The sequence below is a fragment of the Podarcis erhardii genome (assembly GCF_964252035.2).
Source record: "Podarcis erhardii genome assembly, chromosome: Z".
Lineage (NCBI taxonomy): Eukaryota > Metazoa > Chordata > Lepidosauria > Squamata > Lacertidae > Podarcis > Podarcis erhardii.
In genome coordinates this window covers 25,781,509-25,801,336 of record NC_138504.1, presented here as the reverse complement: position 1 = coordinate 25,801,336, position 19,828 = coordinate 25,781,509, and the positions used below count along the sequence as shown (strand labels likewise).

At 42.9% G+C, this 19,828-nt stretch overlaps 1 protein-coding gene and 1 long non-coding RNA gene across 4 annotated transcripts in view; one reads left to right on the top strand and one right to left on the bottom strand.

Annotated features, from left to right (window-relative positions):
• Positions 1-7,497: 7,497 nt before the first annotated feature.
• LOC309333617 overlaps positions 7,498-19,828 on the bottom strand; it is a 32,243-nt gene continuing 19,912 nt past the window's right edge. The window contains exon 4 of one of the 2 annotated variants that reach the window (XR_014152596.1): positions 7,498-8,817. This is a non-coding gene — a long non-coding RNA (uncharacterized lncRNA). Of the gene's footprint in view, positions 8,818-16,847; positions 19,057-19,828 lie in introns of those variants that run through there. The other variant, XR_014152597.1, reaches the window with a different exon arrangement.
• The window catches only part of ACSL4 (acyl-CoA synthetase long chain family member 4), an 83,526-nt gene continuing 72,410 nt past the window's right edge, over positions 8,713-19,828 (top strand). For both annotated transcript variants that reach the window (XM_081847036.1, XM_081847032.1), the window contains exon 1: positions 8,713-8,823. The gene's annotated coding sequence lies outside the window, so the exon portion shown is untranslated. The remainder of the gene's footprint in view (positions 8,824-19,828) is intronic.

The window sequence follows — 19,828 nt, the reverse complement described above, 5'->3', positions numbered from 1 at the left end:
CTGCCAGACTTAAGGTTGTATTATGAAGCAGCAGCTTTTTGCTGGCTGAAAGACTGGCTGCTTCTTGAAAACACTGATGTGTTAGACTTGGAAGGATTTAACAATGCTTTTGGATGGCATGCATATCTGTGGTATGACAAGGTTAAGATTCACAAGAATTTCAAGAACCATATTGTAAGGAAAGCAGTGTTTAATGTCTGGACAAAATATAAAGACTTATTAGAAAACAAGACCCCAAGGTGGCTATCACCTATGGAAGCTAAAGCTGTGAAAAGACCCAATATGGAGGTCAAATGGCCGAAATACTGGGAAATATTAGAAAGAGATGGAGACAATTGGAGATTGCAGAGTTTGGAGAAACTAAAAGATAAAGTGCGAGATTGGTTACAATACGCTCAGATTAAAGAGGCTTTTAAATTGGATAAAAAGTTAGGATTCCAGGTGGAAAAATCGAAACTGGAAACAGAACTGTTAGAACCTAAGACTAAGGTACTTTCAAGAATGTATAACTTGTTGCTGAGGTGGAATACACAGGATGAAATGGTTAAATCAGCTATGATAAAGTGGGCACAGGACATTGGGTATAATATTATGTTTGCTGACTGGGAAAAGTTATGGACCACCGGTATGAAGTTTACGGCATGTAATGCCTTGAAAGAAAACATTATGAAAATGATATATAGGTGGTACATGACCCCAGTCAAGCTAGCAAAAATATATCACCTGTCAGACAATAATTGTTGGAAATGTAAGGAAACTGAAGGAACGTTCTTTCACCTCTGGTGGACTTGCCCCAGGGTTAAGGCCTTCTGGGAAATGATATATAACGAGCTGAAAAAGGTATTTAAGTATACCTTCCCTAAGAAACCAGAGGCCTTCCTTTTGGGCATTGTTGGCCAGAGGGTGTTAAATAATGATCGAACATTTTTTATGTACGCAACAACAACAGCAAGGATACTTGTCGCTAAATATTGGAAAACTCAAGATTTGCCCACGCTGGAAGAATGGCAGATGCAACTGATGGACTATATGGAGTTAGCAGAAATGACTGGCAGAATCCGAGACCTGGGAGAGGAAGCAGTGGAAGAGGATTGGAAGAAATTCAAGGACTACCTACAAAAACACTGTAAATTATTCGAGTGTTAAGAAGGATGAGAGATTTGAAAATAACAGGGCAGCATAAAGTTTGGTGAAAAGATTATGAGAATGAGTGAATTTTATGAGAAAAATAAATTTTGAATAAACATTATGGTAAAATTAGATATTTAAGATCTAGACAAAAATATTCAAAGTTAGGGACAAAATATTGGAAATGGGTATAATAAGAATGGAAATAAGGTGATAAATTGCTGGTTAAAGTCTTATAAATTTGGAAAGTAGGAGCGAGAGACGTGAGGAAGTCCAAAAATGAAGAAAAAATGGTTATTACATGATGCCAAATTTTATGTTTGTTTTTCTTTTTTGTTTGTTTTTTTGCTTATGCTGTTTTTTCTCTTTATTGTATTAAAAACACTCTTAATAAAAAAAAAAAATTTTTAAAAGAAAGAAATTATGGCAGGATTGTCAAGTGGGACAGATGCCGAGACACTGTGGAATGCTCTCCCCATAGATGTTCATTTGGTATCTACCTTATAGACTTTGTCAACAGGAACAGGTCATTTTCTTGTCCTTTTAAGATACAATTTTAATCTAGTTGTCTTGTGCCACTTTTATTTGTTTATTTTTATTTTTGCAATATCTATCCAGTAAGGCTCTCCACTGGGGACTCAGCTACATTAGTAAAGAAAAGGCACTTTATATGTGTTTTTATAACACTGTGACACCAGGTAGTGCTGTGGAGTCCTGTCTTTCACCAATGTGATTCCATTTATGAAGTTTACAACATATTTTCCTGCAACATTTTTTGATGTGTCTAGATCCAGCCTGGATTTGGCCAAATCCCAAATTCTGAGCCAAATCCTGCTGATTTGGGGGGCTGAAGATAGACATGGGTGGGATCTGGCTGCTTGGATAGTTCACAGGTAACACAGTTGTGGAGCAGCACTCAGCAGGATTTGGCCCTCTTGCTCACAGTATGCTGCATGAGGAAGGTGCAGCATTTCTTTCTTCCTCACCCCCTCCCAAACATATGTTTAATTTGGGTTTAAAGAGTCCTAATTAAACATTAGTCCTGTCCCTCAGATCTCAGATTGGTGTACCCAAGGTCAGCCCAATTTGGGTAGGAGTTATGCAGTCTGTCTGTGTGTATCTTTCTATCATTATACATACATATGAACATTTTCATAGTCATTTGCTTGTTTTGGAAACCACTCGGGGAATATTATTGAAGGGTAGATTAAAAAGGCATGCAGTACAGTATATAAATAAATGTATTCGTTTAAGGCTGTAGCCCTAATCACACACTTACTACAGAGTAACTCTTACAGAATTCCATTCCAGTATGAGTAAACATGCTTAGGATCATGCTACACACTTAGTAGTATGACCAATCCCAAAGGGATCAAAGTAAGTAACGATTTTTTTTCTTGTATTTTCATTGAACTTAACATCTCCTGTTAAAATGGAACAGATCTGTAGGTGCTCTTTTTCCGTCACTGCAGCTTCCCAGATGATAATATCTGTCATTGTTACAGCTCAATAAACTATTCATGTTGACATCCATCTCTATTTCTCTTTTATATCTGAGTCAGGTAAAAAAACAACAACAATGGGTGCGCTAAGCTGGTGCCATAAACTGGTAATGGATTGGATGAGAGCCAATAACTTGAAGCTCACTCCAGACAAGTTGGAAGTACTGTTGATAGGTAGCTCATTTAACCAGGAAGGTGGAGTTCAACTTCTTTCTCTAGGACGGTTGTATCTGCTCTTACAAGTCAATCTTGGATGGCACTGGTGTTTTGGAATGCCTTTCACCAGCTCTGTCTAGAGCAGGTTTGGAGAATCTTCTGCCTTCCAGATGTTGCTGAATTGCAGCTCCCAGCAGCCCCAGTAAGTGTAGTCAGTAGCCAGGAATGGTGGGAGCTTGGGACTCAGCTACATTGGCAAAGAAAGAACACTTTATATGTGTTGTTTATGCATTCTAACACTGCGATACCAGATGGCGCTGTGGAGTTCCATACTGTATTTGCTAACCCAATTTCTCATACAGTGGTACCTCGGGTTACATACACTTCAGGTTACATATGCTTCAGGTTACAGACTCCGCTAACCCAGAAATAGTACCTCTGGTTAAGAACTTTGCTTCAGGATGAGAACAGAAATCATGCTCCAGCGGCGTGGTGGCAGCGGGAGGCCCCATTAGCTAAAGTGGTGCTTCAGGTTAAGAACAGTTTCAGGTTAAGAATGGACCTCCGGAAAGAATTAAGTACTTAACCCGAGGTACTACTGTACAAAGTTTGAAACACATTTAACACTCTTCTTTGATGTGTCTAGATCCAGCCTTAGAGATACCTTGCCTACAATTATCTACTATGATAACCTCTAATTTACAGCAATGTGTTGCTTGCAGAGCTACTTTTGAAGACCCTTCAGAATCTTCAGTTACTGCAAAATACAGCGGCAAGACTTGATCAAGACCAATTAGTCAGAGGCAGACTTTGGTAATAAGGCACCCTAAGCAAGGACAAAATCCCCCCCCCCCAATATTTCTTATTTTCACAATTATTCTTTTTCATACAGTTGGATAAGATACAGTTTCTTAATGGATCTTCTCAATATTATATATTTTGTGCCTCCTCGGCTCGGCACCCTACCCGGGGGAACTGCCCACACTGCCCTATATCCAGCGCTGAATTAGTTGGAGCACATATCACATATTCTCAAATATTCCTACTGGCTATTGGCTGATTTCTGAGTAGCACATTAGTGCTGATACACTGAGAGACCTACACAACTTGGGATCAGTGTACTTGAAGGAACCTCTGTATCAGCCTGTCTCCGTGCCGACATCATTACCTTAGACACCCCTCCAAATCCCCCCATCATCAAATGACAGGTGGGTGGCCTGCACAGTGGTGGCTCCCCACTTATGGAATTTTCTGCCCAGGAAGGCTAGCCTGGTGCCTTCTTTACACAATAGGCATGGTTATTTCCCCAGGCTGTTAACTGTTAATTTGTGTAGACTTGCTGCTGCTGCTAGTTTTTATTCATTGTTTTAAATGTCCAGGTTAGTAGTTGTTCTGGGGTTATGCTACCTGTTCTTTTTTTTTAATATAATTTTTATTAACAAACCAATCAAATCACATTAATTACAAATTACAAAGCCAAATTTTTAAATTTTTGTTGGGGGTACCCATGCTTCGAGCTCAGAAAGGGATCCAAACATCTCTCTTGCTGCTGCTTTAATATTCCCAGTTCTGTCCAAATAGTATTCACAGTTCTGTCCAATCTTCTCTTTATTATTTTCCTCATCTTCTTGTTGTTATCATATATTCCTTTCTTTGTGACCACTGATAGTCTCCACAAGCGGGTTAAAAACAAACGTTATTATATCCTGTGTGGATTTTCCATTCCTCCAAGAGCCATATTCAAACAGACAGACGCCATTTCAACACTTCCATACAAAACATTCTTAAAGTCTGCCCATTAGTCCTCGCAGGCCTGTCATTCTCTCCTCAATCTTCTTAGGGGGTTCTGCCAGGTCAAACTCACAGTCCAATATAATAACAAAGCCATGGTCTCCTCCCCATCGATCGTAAATCCTGCAACCAGGCCTGCTTCCTAACAAGTCTTTTTTTATAACTGCATCATTCCAAAGGCCTTTCATTCCTTTCCAGATATTCCACAAGCCATGTCTTTGATTAGTAATTCATTTCCACACAGTTCTTAATCATCCCGCTTGTAATCAGTAATTGCAACGATTCTTCCTGGGCGGGGGGATTGTTAGGTAATCACATAAGATAAAAAAAGAAAAGTCCCCCTCTCATTCCGTCCCGTTCCGACATACCGACCCTTTGATCCTTCTTCTTGATATATTCCTGTTGAATCCAGCCCGTCGCTTCACTTCACAGAGGTCACTTCAATTAGCAGTCTTAACTTCACTCGAAATATGTGCATTTGCTTCTCTCTAATTGTTTATTTTGAGCTGCTGCAACCAGGCCGCGTGATCAGAGACAGCATCCGGGAGAGCTATCCCACACGAGTGCTGTGCGCCTTGTGCCCTCACCCCCTTCTTTCAAACTCGGGGGTGATTTATGGCAACCACAGGCGAGGCAGTGTTCCCCATTCCCTTGGGGTAACAAGGGAGGCTGCATACTTCCATATCAGCCTCTTAATTACCTTGTGTGAGACGGAGAGATGGTATTGTCGGCCATCTTCCAATGCATCCCTAGCGGCCCCCCGCTGCTGGAAATCATAAATCGTGATTCATAATTCATGATTCGTAATTCATAAATATCGTGAATTGTAAATCATAATTCATAAATATCGTGAATTGTAAATCATAATTCATACATATTGTGAATTGTAAATCATAATTCATAAATATGAATCGTAATTCAAAATTCATAAATATCATGAATCCTAAATCATAATTCATAAATATCATGAACCGCGAATCATAATTCATAAATATCATGAACCACGAATCATAATTCATAAATATCATGAACCGCGAATCATAATTCGTGATTCATAATTCATGATTCGTAATTCATAAATATCATGAATCGTAAATCTTGTTGATTCTTTTATTGCTGTGAGCCACCCTAAGAATATTTATATTGGTGTTTGGAATAGAAAACAAATAAATAAATTATAGAATATAGCTTCCCCACCTCCACCCCTCCCTTGGTTTATTAAAGAAGAAGAAAATTATACAGTCCTTCCTAGAATTCTGTGGTGGAAAACACAAAAAGAATGTCATTTTTTAAAAAGACAAAGGCATGTAGTATACCTTTTGAACTCAGCTTGTATTTTAATTCCGTCAGCTCCTTAATTATACTTTGTGGAGTGTGATGCCTCCTGGTGGTTGTCTGCTGTTTTAAAATGTGCATACTCTCTCATCTCAATCCTGCTGAAGGCAGGTGCAGATCAGTTCACTTCTCTTGTAAGATTTGTGGTTATTGCTTTTCATGTCTTCTAAACTGAAATATTGCTATAGTTGTACAACCAATAATAAACGTTGCAGTTCATTGCACTTGATGCAAACAGGTCTGCCATAAGTGGAAAACAGGGCTGTGGTAATACCTGCATTTTCTTTTAATAGGCATGAATTCATTCAGAATCAATAAAATCTTAGGCTCCCTTCTGCCAATGGCTACAGGTGAGAGTTGCCAAAATGCAATTAACTCTTCAAGTTCACTTCGTTGCTTAAATTTTAATTCCCTATTGGTATATCTATGTGTGTTTTGTTTTCAGAAGGGTGACTTTCACATATATTGACAACATTGCTGCAGTTGTAATGAGATATTCAAAAGTTACTGCAATAAGTCAGGGTCTGCAATGTACTTACTGGCTTGCCAATAAAGAGCTTTTAAAAATTATTGTTAAATGCTACTCCAGTCTCCAAGAGGTAAGAGATGCCAGGGATTCTAGCACTTGCCCTGAGTTCAATTTCCTTGGAATGAAGGTCGGCAGACACTGTCGTGTCATTAGCATCTATGGATTTATTTACATATATAAACAACCTGAGCATAGGATGGAGATGCTCACAGTATTAACACTTCCAAATATATTGAATCTCCATGAGCCACAACTTTGGATCCAGCCCTTAGCGAGCATGTCTCTGTGTCTCCAGCTACCAGCCCACTTCCAGCTCAACTGATGTATAACATTGGCTATTGTTCTCCTACAAAGATGGGGGGGCCCACCCATTTGTTCTATGGCACAGAGCAACTCCTTTGGTTATGCAAAACATGGTGCTTAATTAATCAGCCAAAGACAGTACCTAAACAAAGGAACTGGTTTGGCAAACTTGCTCTCAAACATTCTAGCCCCTCAGATACAGGATCCCAAGAATTGGGAGGAATTTAGGGCATCATCCAGGCTGATCCTCCAAATTCATAACAGTATTCATTCTGATGAGTCCTTTGTCCCTCTTCTGAGCTGACAAGCACCAAACATCTTGCTGCCTTGCACAGCTGCTTCCACACTTTGCATTTAGTGTGGAATAACCGTGCTTCATTTAGTTGGTCAATTTATATACCTCTTAATGCCAAAATAGGCATTAAGGAGACTCTGGTCAGGAGAACATGGAAATGCCTATGTAAACTTGCTGTGTTTTTTTAAAACAGCATCTACGTAGTGTCATCAAATCACTGTTCTTCTCTGTGTTCCTTGTGTTATTTCCACCTTTTCTCAAATTACAGAAAATCCAAACTTTCTGGAAAGTACAGAACACAATATCTGCCAGGTGTAGATGGCCTTAGCACAGCCTTCACCCACCTGGTGCTGCTCCCCCAGGACTTTGGACAGCAATTCCCATTGACCCAAGTTAGGTGGTTGCCTTCATGTTACACTTCTTTCTTTAAAAGACACCTGGTTGTGCTACATGTAGTGATGTACTGAGTGGTTGAGCCTATTTCCATGCAGCTGTATCTCTGAACACTGTCTATTTCATCTTTTCAGTAGATCCCATTATAGCCACATATTTTTTTCAGTATTTTAATTCATGCTTTTTTAATTATTAAAACACTGTGCAATAGTGTTTAAAGGGGGGAGTTTTAACAGAAATATTGTATTAAAAATGAACATAAATAACCACTTTGCCTTTTAAAAAAATATTTGCAGTTGGTGCTGTTTTATCAACTGCTTAATTTTTTTATTTCGCCAAACATTAACAGAATATGTTCAATAACTGGCCTTTAAAAAGGCTTCAGTTCAGATTTGATAAAGACTGGGGAAGACCCCAGGGGAAGACCTAATTCCACCAGAGGACCTTAAAAACAATATGGACTTTTGGCCCCCTACTCTGGGCTCACTCTTCACCTGCATTGACACCCATGTCCGAGCCCCCAAGGACTGGGGGCTTGCAATCATTGCCCCTATAAAAAATTATTTTTAAAAAAATAGTTTCAAATGGTTTAAAAAATGATGAACCATCTCTTCCTTGCCTTGCCTACTCAGCTGCTGTTCCCAGAACACTTCAGGATAGTGGCCTGCTTCATACATAACACCAACCCACAATTAAAGCAAACCAAGGTTCATAAGCCACACAGACTATGGTTAAGATCCTGGTGGTTGGCAATAAATAAACCATGGTTAAACTGCTGGGCAGGGTGTACACATAACACTAAGCCATGGTTAGGGTTTCAGGCAGGAATATTTCCCAGTCCTGCTTGGAAATGCTGGTACTTGAACTTGGGGTTTTCTTCATGCATAGTGGATGCTTTGCCACCTACTGCCCTGTTCCCCACCTCACTGGCCAGTGGCCACCACTGAAACTTCAAACGTGCTTCACAATACCTGTTCATTCCAGCAGGGCTTGTGCAGAAGTACTCCCTAGTAGGCTGTGCCCTACGGTAAGCTGTGGGAGGAACCACCTGGATTTGCATCTTCAGGCACCAAAACATATTGGGCAAAACCATACTCAGCAAAATAAATAAACCCAAGTCTGAAGGCTGTGGAGGAGGGACATCAGATGGAAAAGGACGGGACTTGTCAGAAGTAGTAGCAGAGCAAGGAGGGACTGAGTTGTGACTAGCTGGGCGGAGGCCTTGAAAGTAAGCCAAGGCTGGATAGGTGGATACCAATAAATTGCAGGTACTGGAGCAGGATCTTCAGCATCTGAAGCATGGATGTGATGAGCCAGGAAAGCAATTCCACCACACTGGAGAGGAGAAGCGCACAGGCAGGCAGGAAGGAAGCCTCTTTCACATGCTGAAGGTGAGAAAAGAAAACAGGTGGAGGAGGTTTGTGTTATTATGCTGCAGGCCAGCATGTGAGCTGTAAACGTTATAATGCTCATAGAATCAAACTGAGTTACTGTATTTGTTGGGATTGTTATGTTTTGAAATGATGTAATATTATTGTTATTATATTGTTATTGTAATGGTATATCCGTCTGCATTTTTTTTTGTTCTGTCATGAAATGCTTTGAGCATACACATTTAAATACTAAACTAAGCAAGTAAGGTGATCTGTAGGTGCCACTGTTGAATAGCAGCTGAAACAAGAGTACAGGTAAGCAGCAGGCAGGCAAGTCTATGAGTAAATAAGGAGCCTGGCAGATTGGGAAAGAAGTAGGTAACATGAATTTGGGATGATGGCCACTGTCTTTTAAAAAGGTATTGGGCAAATGCTTGGAGAAGTATGGGTCTGTCAGTGACCACAAGCTATGACCACTAACTGCTACATTCTGAGTCACTGTTAACACATAACACTGGTTACTAAAGCAGAGCAGGACTATTGCCTTCAAGCCCTTTTTGTGGTCTTCTCAGAGGTATCTTGTTAGTCACTGCAGGAAGCACCATGCTGAACTAGGTACCCATGTGGCCAGATCCAGTGGGGCTTTTCTTTTGTTCTTAAGCTGAGAGAGGCGGGGAGAGCAGGCAGATACCTGGTGCAAGAGAAGGGAGACGTAGGGAAGACAGGCCCTTGGACAAAGGCCCAGACCTGAAAGCAACAGTTCCTCTTCTTCTTTTGAAGTGCATCTTCAAAGGAATAATCTAACCCTGTGGGGCCTGCCCTGCATACGTCCATGTAGTGCTAATTAGGTCAATAATGAGGATATGTTCCCTTAAAAAAATGTCCTCTTGGTTCCTGGAGGCATCCAATTGCCTCAGCACAAAATGTTCCACCTGTTATTTGCCTTGAAATAAAAGAAAAGGGAGGCATTTCCTTTAAATTCAAATAGCAGGCAGGGCGGCTCAGCCCAAATTTGGATCATAGCATAGGGGGCAAGGGGTTAGAGCCTGCCTCTCTGCCCAGCACACCAGGGTTCTAATCTAGATTTGGGCTTCCTGTGCTTGCTACTTCTACTTCAAATGCCTTTCACACATTTTCTAATTTTGTGTATAGTGTTTTGCTGCCTTGGCCTTGATGCACGTGGGGTGCGTCTGCCTATCGTTGGCTCTGGCTCCATGTACTTTTGGTCTCCCTGCCTTTAAGCGTACCAGTCCCAAGAGGAACAAACCACCACTGGGAATGTCCTCCTGCTTCCTTGTGCTGTGATGCAGTGGCCACCTGGCAGTTTGTCCTGGAGATTCATTTCACTGGCTGCCACTGCTCTATGCCTCTTGTCTTGTGCTTTTCCAGCCAAATTCATGGAAATGCTCCTGAATGGACAGGAGGGTGCTGTGGCTCACATCCAAAGCCACATGTGGCCAACCATACATCAATAAACTGGCATCTGACCATATTGTATTGGCATGCTCTGTTAAGTAAGGATGAGGGATTCGGGCAGGAGAGGCAAGGAGTGTTAGAATCCTATGGTTATTTTTCCTACACCCTAAAAGCCAGAGCTACAGCTCAGCATTCCTGTGTCCCATAGAGTCATATTCATACATTTTTCATCACTCAGAGACTCCCTGGAATTTTTCCTGTCCAGCTCTCCAGGTATAAGGTATAAAATTTTAACTCAACCATTGCACTAGTAGAAGCCAGCACAAATCCTGCTAGCGTAATGGGGATTTCACCCTCTACTCCCCCATGTGCCCTCCCCAAATCAACTCTGGCTTGTTGAGAAAATCCCCAGAACAGTACATTGTAGGAGGATGCAGGGGGTCCTTTAATCTGGCAAGCAGAAATGCTTGCCCCGATGGAATGAAGATAATAGTATGGTGTTGCATTCCTCCAGAGGCATCCAACTTGCTGCTGGTTTGGTCTTAAGTATCTGGTGCTTGTTTTTGAACATTGCTTAAGTGTCCACTATATTTCTGAAATGGAGGAGGATGGGAAGTAAACAAGTAAGATGAGTATCTCTATTGACTTTCGGGCTCTACTGTCCATTAGCTGCCCTGCCCACTGGCTCACTAGCTCCAGTGGTCATCAGCCACTACAGTGGTACCTCGGGCTACATACACTTCAGGTTTAATACGCTTCAGATTACAGACTCCGCTAACCCAGAAATATTACCTCGGGTTAAAAACTTTGCTTCAGGATGAGAACAGAAATCGTGCTCCGGCCCATTAGCTAAAGTGGTGCTTCAGGTTAAGAACAGTTTCAGGTTAAGAACAGACCTCCAGAACAAATTAAGTTCTTAACCCGAGGTACCACTGTACTTGATTCAAGAGACAAATGATTCATATGGGTTGATTTAACATTTTGGGGTTGAATCAGGCTGGGCAACTTTGGGAAATTATTACTATGCAGGCAGAGAGCAAGACTGTGATCATTGTTGTCCATGCATTAAGGTATCTGCCTTATATCAAGTCAGAACATTGGTCTGTTTGGGTCAGCATTGCCTATACTGAATCACAGCATTTCTCCAGGGATTCAGACAGGGAAGTTTCCGAGTCCTGCCTGGAGATGCTGGGGGTTGAACCTGGTACTTTCTGCATGCAAGGCAGGTGCTCTGCTACTTCCTCAACACCCAAGTGTTTTTCTGCCTTTAATTACACAGTAATCCCGGCAGGGTTTCTACTGCAGGTATGCAGTCATGAAAAAAATAAAAGGTGAGTGGGTGTGTACCACTCTCTGCCGAAAGTGATCAAGGTGTTCTAATTAGCCTTGCTATCAGGAGATGCAGCCTGAAGTTGTTGGCGCTCTAGTTGGGCAAGCACATCTTGGGAGTTACATGACTCCCCTTTCAGTAGTTACTGTGTAGAGCTGCTCTGAGACACGTGGCCACCTCACCCCGCAAGTGGCTACTCTGTGGAATATAGACTGTTTAGGCACATGAGGCTGCCACCTGGAGTCCAGCTATTGCCTGAAAGGGTCTGACTTCATGGTGGTCACATGTATCCTGCCTTGGGATCCATGATGGAAGAAAGGTGGAATACAGAAGACAAGATAGTTAAATAATTAATTCCCTGATGAACACTGTGTTGGATGGCTGCACTCTTGCATCCACAGTCACAAGTGATATGCTTCTGAATTCTAGCTGCTGGAAGCCAAAAGAGGAGAAAGTGCTGTTGCACTCAGGTCTTGCTTGCAGGCTTCTCATTGGGGCATTTGGCTGGCCACTTTGAGAACAGAGTGCTGGACTAGATGGACCACAAGCCTGCTCCAGCTACAGGGTTCTTCTTATTGGGCAACTCTTATTTCCCACTGGGAAAACTTCCTGGTGGCAGTGAAGGGTGCTAAATGCAAGGTGGTTGAATTGAGTGGTCTCCCATTTTCTGGTGTTAAGGGACAGCAGGGAGCACACCCTGTCTCTTACACTCCTTTTCAGCCTTTTGTTGACAAAAAGTGTGGAAGGCATGCTCCTGTGGTGGCCTGACCACCAAGAAATGGAACAACAGCTCAGATGCTCTACAACCTATTGCACTCTAGTAGTTTTGAACTAAAACTCACATCAGCCAATGGATAGGAATGATGAGAATTTTAGTGCAAAACATCTGGAAGGAACCAGGTTGGTGAAGGCTGCTGTACACCTTGGGTAGAAGCCTGTGACTCTTCAGGTGTTGTACCACAGTGAATTGGATCTGGAGTCCTATGGCTGTTGGGTGGTCACAGGTTCTTCACCCTCTTCTCTATGTCAGTCTCCTGATTCCCAGTGTGGTGTAGTGGTTAAGAGCGGTAGACTCGTAATCTGGTGAACCGGGTTCGCGTCTCTGCTCCTCCACATGCAGCTGCTGGGTGACCTTGGGCTAGTCACACTTCTTTGAAGTCTCTCAGCCCCACTCACCTCACAGAGTGTTTGTTGTGGGGGAGGAGGGGAAAGGAGAATGTTAGCCGCTTTGAGACTCATTCTGATAAAGTGGGATATCAAACTCTTCTTCTTCTTTTGGCCCCGACTAAAAAGAAAAGTTGCTGGAGAAAAGTAACAGTAATGCATGGGGCATGAGGAATGGTGCCTCTATCAGTGCACAACTTACGGGGGGAAGGGAGAGGAAACTTAAATGAAGTCTACCAGCCCCACCCAACCCTTCCCAATTTTAGCCAAATCAAGCTCCCTTCTAAAAACAGTTGTTCATCCTGTTGCTAGGAGACTTTCCTCTTCCCCCCTTCCGAAAATCTCCCTGTTCCTGTCGTGTTTCTCCTGTAACGTAACGTCAACTTCTGTTTGTTTCCACATCTGTTATTTCTCCACATAAACACGTCATCATGACTAGCGCTGAGGCAGCTGACACCAGCTGCTGTCCAGCCTTACTCCTGCTATTTTTATGACTTATCTGACCACAAGTGGGGGCTGAGAGCTAAGTCAACCTGTTGTCTTCAGCTCTAACACTCTGCATGTTGAAGTGAAGGTCAGACAATATGTGATGCAGGAGACACATAGTGCTAGCCCAAACGTACGTACTCAGAAATGGGGCTGACTCTTAGTAATTCTGTAGAGGATTGCATCTTCAACCACCTATTAAAATAAGGCATAGGGGCTCTCGGTTTGATTGGAGCCATGATGTCAGAGGTGGGGGTGTTCCCACATAACTCAGTGAAACACACAGGAATAAACTCCTACTTTCACTGACAGGGAGGAAATGCACGGGCTTTTGTTGTATCCCCCCCCCCCCCAGGAGCAAATATCAGATTTGTAGCAGGAGGGTGCACTAGACCGGGGTGGGGGGGGAGAAGGTGTAGTGGGAAGGTTTGAAAGCCTTCAAAATACAGAGCCTTCTTTTAAATCAGTTGAGATACCTGATTATTAATCTTCTGTATCAGTGTTCTGCACATGTTTTAAAACTGTGGGATGTTAAAAAGGACAGGGAACCTTTTTGGCTCCATGGGCCAGATCCTTATCAGGATCAGCCTCACTGGCCAAATTTGACAGGTGGGCAGGGCTACCCACTTGTCAGTTGCATGACATTACCAGATCACATGATTGACAGACACTGACCACCTGAAAATATTTTGCTGGAGTGATGTTAAAGATAGGGAGGGGGAAATGCTTCAGAGAGGCAAACCACTCTCTAAAGCACCCCCCCCCCAAATTAAAGGTTGCTCCAGTGAGCTTTAATAAAGGGAGGGAGGTGCTTTAGAGAACATCCACTAAAGGTCTCTCCAGTAAAAAGGTAAAGGGACCCCTGACAATTAAGTCCAGTCGCGAACGACTCTGGGGTTGTGGTGCTCATCTCGCTTTAAAGGGCAAGGGAGCTGGCATTCATCTGCTTCCGCAGACAGTTTTTCCGGGTCATGTGGCCAGCATGACTAAGCCGCTTCTGGCAAAACCAGAGCAGCACGTGGAAATGGAGAGGTAACTATTTATCTACTTGCACTGTGTGCTTTCGAACTGCTAGTTTGGCAGGAGCTGGGACTGAACAAAGGGAGCTCACCCCGTCCCAGGGATTCGAACCACCGATCTTTTGATCGGCAAGCCCAAGCAGCATAGTGGCTTAACCCACTCTCCAGCAGGATGTCCAATATGATGTCTGGTGCAGGGTAGGCAGGCACAGCTTGACCAAAACAGCCTAGTGGGCCAAATTGGGGAGGCCAACAGGCCAACATTGGCTCACATGCCAGAAGTTCCCCACCCCTGATTTAAAAGGTAGGAGCTGGTGGGAACATCTGGAAGACATCAGATTGGCAAAGGTTTCTTTCCAACTGGCCAGGACCCCTCAGATTATAGTGGTGTTAAGGAGCCAGACTTTTTCAGTGGTCCATTTGGGTCTGGAGTGCAATGATGTGTGGTCTCTGGGAGTATATAAGTATGTTCAAGTAGAAAGGAAGCATTCCAGAAATCTGAATACCAGTCCACAGCAACAGATTCTGCAAAACAGGTCCAGAAGAATGTATGGCCCAGCTGCAGTTTCTGCAATTGTTTCTCAGCTACTGGAAGCACTAAACACAGAAACCCAGCTATACCTCTGGGTGGGTTGATTCACCAATTACATCCAGCATTCCCATATTACACATTGTGGCTAGTTGCTGTTTTATCAGTGAAAGCCTGCCTGCTCTCACATTCCTAGCCTGGCCACAGGAGCATATGAGCCACACCACACCACACCACACCAGGCTTCTTCCGTAGTCTTATGTATTTGAAGTGGGTAATGGGGGCCCCTTGGACACAATGCTAATTACAATGATCACCCTCAACAGTTATTTTATTTATTTCATAGAATTTATGCACCGCTTGGTTGTTTCACACAAACACAGAGCAGTTTACAAAAGGATAAAGCAGTGATATTATCAGTAAAAGCAACATTTTAAAACAATCAAAAGCAGATTGGCACCCAAATCAGTATTCTAGATATCTGGGTAGGCTTGTCTAAACAAAAATGTTTTTAGAAGGTGCCAAAAAGGGTACAGTGAAGGAACATGCCTGGTGTCAAAAGGCAGGGAGTTCCAAAGTGTAGGTGCTGCCATTAAAAGATCAGTTATTATAAATGTGAAATGAGTAACAGTGCAGTGCAACAGATCAAAGTGGTTGAGTGTGCGTATATGGGGTATAAAGCGTATAATGTATTTCAGTGGTAAAGCATGGGTTTTCCCAGGGGAAGTGCCAGGACCAAAAGAAAAATGGGGGGAAAGAAACCACCTGGACAGGGGTCTGGAAAACACAGACCTATGCCTAGAAAGTGTGGAGCAAAGTGTGAATGAGCCCTTAGTATATTTTCTCTCTCTTTATGGTCTAGGCTAATACAGAAAAGGGTTGGTGTGTAGCTAAAGATTTGTTCAACACTAACGAGCGAGATTTACAAGATTATCAAGCTCAATTAGCATTAGTGTCGCCCTCCAAAGGTGCTTAGTATGGTTTTCTTGCACTAAACTTTTAAATCTGGTATTATGGAGAATAGCTTTTAAAATTACATTATGAAACAATCAGTTTCAAGTTAAGACTCTAATGATCAGGATAAACCTTTTCTTTATCCCAAATTCTCCATGTGCGTCCTAAACCACTGTGCTCTGGTGCCAAGAATCTGTACCTTACAAGCTAATGCTGCGAGGTTTTTCTGCAGATCCACTTCCTACATGGGATCAGTTCTGGTTTTAGAGGCCTACAGATCTGGACAAGGTGCTTGCGGCTGTCTATCTGACTTCCTTCTTGGATCTTGCCCAACATAGCTCTTTTGGGCAAGGCAATGGAGAAGTAACCAAATGAGTCCAGAGCATGAGGAATACATCTTTATTAAGTCAATATTTTGATTTGTGCCCAGAAACACACTGGGAGCCACACTGGATGTGATCCTTCCATTCACCCAAACCTCCAGGCTTCCTAGTATGTATCACTCCTATGTCTATTTATTCAGATGACAGGAGGGCTGGCAGGACTGACATATGCTGAGCTGTCCCCATAATACAAGAGGTGATATTGGGCACACCATCCTTACACTATCTGATGGCACACTCCAATTTGGGTTGCTTTGTCCAGGCTTCCAGTTGTGCAGCTTTCAAAAAATGAAAACAGAAGTGGCAGACTCAACATATTCTTGGCTTGTCTGCTGTTATTGTGTTGTTGTTGTTGTTGCTGCTGCTGCTGCTGCTGCTTGGGTGTGTCTTTCAACTACTTTGCAAGGGGCTGGGCTGTGTAAATGACAGCTGTTATTTCTATTTGTAGCACTAAAAATAATGCACTCATCTCCAATGAACATAAAACAGTAATTTGCATTGCCTTGAAATGACTCCAAAGGCTTCAGAAACAAATAATTTTTTTTGCCAATTAAGTATTGAGTAAGCTTTCTTAGAGTCACTAATAGCAATGTAATTATTGTAATTCTTAGTATTTCAAATTGTAGTTTCCTATAATACTGAAACAACACTATGCTATGCTTCTATTTTTACTGTGATTCAGGAGCCCTCAGAGAATGTTTCCTGAGATGACTGCTGCTATATTAATTACTAAAATTGCCTGAAGGTATTATATATTTTATTTTATTTTCGTCTTGGTTTTTGATCCAGAAGGATCCTCAAGGCAGCTTACCTAAAATTACTAACATATAATTACGTTGTTGTTGCTTCTCTCTCCTCCAACACTTAATGTACCTTGGAAGCAGCATCTCTCTCCCCTGCCTCTGTTAACATTAGGTTGTTGTGGCAGCTCCCATTGGCTTTCATCCTAGCTCATCCCCCAGCTGCAGCAACTGTGTGGTCCTCTGTCAGGTGATGCGCTTTTTACTCTTGTTGTCCTCCATCGACTGATGCTGTTTTACTATCCAACGGCCAAAAAGAAGGAGTCAAGTGCAGCTGTTGTGCCTCAGGTGAATTTGTAGTTGATGGCATTTGGATGGTAAATCCTTAAAACATATCTGGTACATCATGAATACAATCCATCCAAACTTGCAGAGCAGTGTTAAGCATGTTTACCAGGGCTCATCAACCTGGAAAGGGAGCCCCTATAGAAGAAGAAAAACTCTGATCCTAAACCTTTGCTGCCTTGCATAATATCTTCAGGACAAGAAAAGGCAAAGGAATAAACCCTACACAAATCAGAGTGGAGTCCCTAAGAGTGGGTGGCACATTGTACGTCTCCTTCAAGCAACTCCTGCAACCAAGCTGGTGCCAAAGAAATTGCTTGGCTTTCCTTTGGACCACATCAGTGAGGCTGATGGTAGCGGGTCTTGTCCTCTGAGCAGAACTCTCCTCACCTCAGCGGACAAACCTCAAGATACTTTGGGCAAGGGCTTACCCAGGGGTCAGCAACCTTTTTCAGCTGTGGGCTGGTCCACTGTCCCTCAGACAGTGGTGGGCCAGACTATATTTTTTGGGGTGAAATGAACGAATTCCTATGCTCCAGAAATAACCCAGAGAGGCATTTTAAATAAAAGCACACATTCTACTCATGTAAAAACACGCTGATTCCTGGACCGTCTGTGGGCCGGATTGAGAAGGCGACTAGGCCGCATCCGGCCCCCGGGCCTTAGGTTGCCTACCCCTGGGCTTACCAATTAGTGATGCAACACCAATACAGTACTGTAATAGAGAAAGGATGTCCTCAGATGCTTGCTAGCAAATTTCTGTCTTCTATCTACTGCGTTCCAAAAATATTTCAGGAAGCGCAGGAGGAAACTTCAATTGCCTAATGGCTTACAGTACAGACAGGAAGGGGGTGGGGAAGACTGGATGAATGAGAAAAGCACTCTGCTGTTCTCATTTGTACATGCCTCTGGCCTCTCTTTCCAGTTTCCCAGAACAGTGTGGGCCTCCCTCACACCTTCTGAAATCTCTTAGAGAATGAAAGAGTTGTTTCCATAACAGTGGAATCCAATCCAGGAAATGACACTGTGTGTAAGAGACGGAGACAGAGACAAAGGGAGTCAGATTTGTAGTGGAGAGAGAGCAGTGAGCAAAAGGATTTTGTGTTATTGCCCTCTGTCCCTTGCTTGTGTGCCATGTTTAGGAGTTGTACTTTGTTAAGGGGGGGGGGAATAAGAAATAAAGATTATTAAGCCATTTGATTAATTATTAAATAAATTAAGGTAACCACAGATAAAAATTTTGTTTACTGCGGGCTAAAATATAAAAATCCTGGTGTATTGGGTTTTAAAGCTTCTGTTCATTCACGATACTATTTTTTGAAAAGATAATATTGTGGATTGTTCCAGGTTCTAAGGACATCCTGGCAGGGTAAACTTACGTTCTTTTTGCTGGCTACTCTCATTAAGCAAAGTGGCAGCATCAGTCGGGGCAGGTGCTGAGGGCTGTGGAACAAGGAGTGCTGCAGTTTGCTTTGCTATCACCCAAGCTAGTCTGCTGCCCTCAGGATCCTGCCTCAGTAGTGAAGTAAGATTCAAGTGCCAGTCTGACTGGCTTATGTATGAGGAATGGACAGTTGCATGATTTTGTCCTTAGCTTCAGGCAGCAAAATGACTCAAGACTGGCTATCCCAGTCTTCGGTTTACCTGCTGAGGTACGTCTCATTGAGTTCAATGGGGCATATTTGCAGGGAAGTACCGGTAGTGTTATGTATTGAAGTTCTCACCCTGGCCACCAGGAGTATCGTGTATATACGGTAGTTTTCACTCAGGTCCACGTCAGTTACTTTAGGTGGGAAACCCTGGGTTGTTGTTGCTACAGTGTTGATAGCCGGCTGCCTATAAAAGCAGGCCGGCTGAGCTGTTTGCTGTTCAGCTCTGTTCTGGCCTGTGAATAAACAAGAGCTGTTTGAAGAATCGCTGTGTCGTCTGATATGTTCACCCACAACTTAACAGGTAGGTAGATTGTTGCAGCCATGGTTAGCTACCCTCAGCCGCCTGGCTTTAGAACAGCACTGTGAGTGCTGTTACCAACGCAGCAGGTGCTATGGTGCTTGGAAAACTGGGCAGACAATAATGACAAGGGAAACCAGCCAGTTCATTTTTTGCTTTGCTTTCTGGCTTCTTGCCAGAAAAGCAAAGGGCAAGACCTTTTCCTTTGTTTTCACTTTCAGCTCCTTTGTTTTTAAAAACATATTTTTGGTCTGCTGTGCCAAAGTGTGAAAATGCACTCTCCACCCACACAGTTTGAATGACCTGAGGCTGCACAGTGAGCTTAACTGCTGCCAATTGACTTTCCAAGTGAGAGTGGCAAGTCCCTTTGTCACCAGAAGCCATAACTCAGTAATGGCCCTTCAGCCACTGTTGCAGCTGCCCACCCAGTACTGTCACTGCTCTGCCACTATCTGAAAATGTTCCCCCTTTACTTGCTTTTACTCACTTCCAAGTGCAGCCCACCTGCCTCTGCCATTCCTGACTGGGATAGCAAGCTGAAGCAAGCACTTGGAGCTGGGGTGTGGTGCATCTATGGGTCTGGATTATCTGGACTTTGTAAGGTGTGAGTGTTGTTGTTGTTTTTGGTGTGTGCATGTGATGATGATGTAGTATAATTTTTGTGGGTTCTATGCTTGTGTGAGTCAGTTAAGATGAGATACGGTGGT